This window comes from Bos indicus, chromosome 4 (assembly GCF_029378745.1).
Source record: "Bos indicus isolate NIAB-ARS_2022 breed Sahiwal x Tharparkar chromosome 4, NIAB-ARS_B.indTharparkar_mat_pri_1.0, whole genome shotgun sequence".
NCBI lineage: Eukaryota > Metazoa > Chordata > Mammalia > Artiodactyla > Bovidae > Bos > Bos indicus.
Window position 1 is genome coordinate 115,734,323 of NC_091763.1, and position 3,182 is coordinate 115,737,504.

The window sequence follows — 3,182 nt, forward strand, 5'->3', positions numbered from 1 at the left end:
GCGCCGGCCTAGATAGACACAGACCACTCAACCCTGCTCACTGTCTAACCCTCTTTTATTGTGCAGTAATTAGAAAGAAAGGTATTGAATTGCAGCCAGCCATTCAGCTGGGCTAATCCCTTTTATTTTGTAAAAGAAGATGAGATCCAAAATAAGAGAAAGCTGAGATTGCATGTTCCTTTTAAAATATTCATCTAGTTAGCGGGGCTGGAGGAGAGTCTGCTGCAGGGAGTCTTGTTCTCTGCCCTCTCCTCAATGGTAAATTGGTGGGGTTCAGGCTGACCTGGTGGTGCAGATGGTAAAGCATCTGCCTACAGTGCAGGAGACCCGGGTTTGATCCCTGGGTCAGGAAGATCCCCTGGGGAAGGAAATGGCAACCCACTCCAGTACTCTTGCCTGGAGAATCCCATGGACAGAGGAGCATGGTAGGCTAGAGTCCATGGGGTCGAGAAGAGTCGGACACGACTGAGTGACTTCACTTTCACTTTCTTTTCATGGATTCATAGCAGACACTTAGGACTGTAGTGTGAGAAGCAGACTGTTTCTGGAGGTGAGAAGGGAATGGCACCCCACTCCAGTATTCTTGCCTGGAGAATCACATGGACAGAGGAGCCTGGTGGGCTGCAATGTGTGATGTTTCAAAGAATGGACAGGACTGAGCAATTAAACATGTGTGTATGTACTACAAAGTATTGGGTTGGCCAAAATGGTTATTCAAGTGTTTCCATAAGATGGTCCAGAAAAACCCAAATGGACTTTTTGGCCATCCTAATGCTTCCCCATGTGAGGAGTTTTCTAAAACACCGTGAAAGATGGCAGCTTAGCCACAACTTTATTAACTGTTCCTGCTACCTCCTGAGAACACGGTGCCACAGTTGGAGTCATTCAGTGTTCATGGAGATTAAATCTGCCTCAACAGAAGAAAGGATGTGCTAACTTTCCTTAAGGAAAGCTAGGGATGGCTGAGGCTGAGGAATGAGGTGGAATATTACAGAATAAAAGGATGTCTCATGCAAAGGGTCTCTTACGACCATCTTAGAGATGCTCGAATAGGCAGGCAGGGACTCATGACCAAGCTGATAAGAAATAACCCCGAACTGCAAAATGAAAGCTAAAATAAGGATGATGGGAGGGAAAAAGACAAGAAGAGGACTGCAGAATCAAGCTGTAGCAAAAACACACAGCCAAGCTGGCCGGCACAGCGTTCTGGAGCCAGGGACTCGGCAGGGTCCGCCTAACCTCCCACTCTGCGGTGTCTCTGATACTCTGGGGGAATTTCTCCTGCCTAATTATTTGACCACGTAACAGCGAGCTTCAGGTAAGAAGAAAAATTTATCCCAGGTAGGCAAGATTCTGGCAGATGGAGAAGAGATTCCTTACTCCCAGAAATGCATCATCTTGTTTCTGTCGACCTAAAGAAAGTGCAATGTTTTCTCCTGGAAATGTAATCACGGAGGCTATTCCATCACACTTTAATTTCTACTTTCTCCCTAAAGAATTTTTTTTCCTACTTAGAGATGTTGCAGAATCCATTAGTTTGATATGATGCAGGTTGTTATAAGTAATATTTCTTCCTGCAATAACTAGATAGAAATGCTAAATTTAATATATTGGTTTTGGGAAAACCATTTTCCCATCTTCTCCAACTAATTGCACATTATAAAATGTTAATTATAACTGTAAATATAATGGCAAGGGGAATTCAGGGAACATATGCAATGCCTTTCAAAAGGAAATCAAAAATCTATTTGTGGCTGGTTTGTGTGTGTGTGTGGGGGGGGTTGTTTCTGTGATGTCTCTTTTCCAAGGTGAGTAAGAACCCCTCCAGGCTGCCTACAGTAGGTGTATAATGGAGACATCAAGAAGGAACCAAGAGCCATAAAGGGTAGATAGGGTGTTAGCTTAACATCCATCTCTTTGACACAGAATCAACTGGAGGAAATAGCAGGATATCTGTTTTCTTGATTTTTTCATATTCTCTACATACATTCTGATTGTGTTTATATGTCATCAAGGTACCACTAATTTCTTAATGTATTTTTAAGTATGGAGCTGCTAGAGCGACAGCATACTAATATTCTTTTTTTTAAGTTTTAATTGAGGCCCTCGCGTCTAGTTTGTGGAGTGGCCTCCCACTTTTTCTTATGCAGATGGGCTCTGTGGCCTAGCGCCCCCGTGCCCACCGTCCGTGATCTCACGCCGAGGCCCTCGAGGGGTCGCCGCCGAGGTTTCCACCAGCCCGCAAGCAAGAGCATGGCAGCCATTCCCTCCAGCGGCTCGCTCGTGGCCACCCACGACTGCTACCGGCGCTGCCTGGGCTCCACTTCCCATAACAGCTCCCGCGGAAGTGCCGAGTACCCCGGGGAAGCCATCCCCCACCATCCGGGTCTCCCCAAAGCAGACCCGGGACCCTGGTGGGCTAGCTGCTTCTTCAGGAAGTCCACTCTCCCGTTCATGGCCCCAGTGCTGGAGTCCCCAGAGCACTCGGAGTCTGCCCAGGCCTCCACCTACACGATCACATGTGACCTGGCTCGGGAAGCTGTGGGGAAGCAGCAGCCCAGCGGCCAGCCTGGCAAAGCCAACTGCAGGCCCCCGTCCTGAGTGACCACCACCAGCTGCCAGGCTTCCTTTTAAGGCGCTAGGCTCATCAGAGCCCTCTTCCTCCCCCTGCCCTGTACCCTCCCTTCCCCTCTTCTCCCCAAGACCAAGCAGGCTACAGTCAAGGGAAGCAGTTCACTTTTTAATATCAAAACAGCAAAACACCAAAAAGGAAGTGGAGAGAATCCCACTGTCTGCTATCCGAGCCACAGGAACGCGCCTTCCTCACACCCCACGACCCTGTGCCTTGCCCAAGTGGACAGTAAACTCCAGGAGTGAGCAAAAAAAAAAAGTTTTAATTGAAATACAATCAATCTACAGTGTACAGAACAGTCATTCTGTAAGTGTGTGCATATAAGTATATATACGCATATATCTGTAATTGGTATAAATAAGAAAACAAAGCCTAGAGTTGAAGTTTCTCATCTTTTATTCTGGGTCTGTTGCTTTTATTTCTTAGGTTTTGGCTATTTTTCTGCTTTTCCTCTGTTGACATTCACCCATCATAACAAACCATTGCTCACCTCTGTCTAAACCTAGTCCTTTGTTTAAATCTCTGCTTCTCCTGTTTCAGTTTTCCCTCT

General features: G+C 46.6%; 1 pseudogene; it reads left to right on the forward strand.

The window, feature by feature from the left end:
* Positions 1-2,105: 2,105 nt before the first annotated feature.
* On the forward strand, positions 2,106-2,839 carry LOC109558163 (pancreatic progenitor cell differentiation and proliferation factor pseudogene; annotated as a pseudogene).
* The last annotated feature ends 343 nt before the right edge of the window (positions 2,840-3,182 follow it).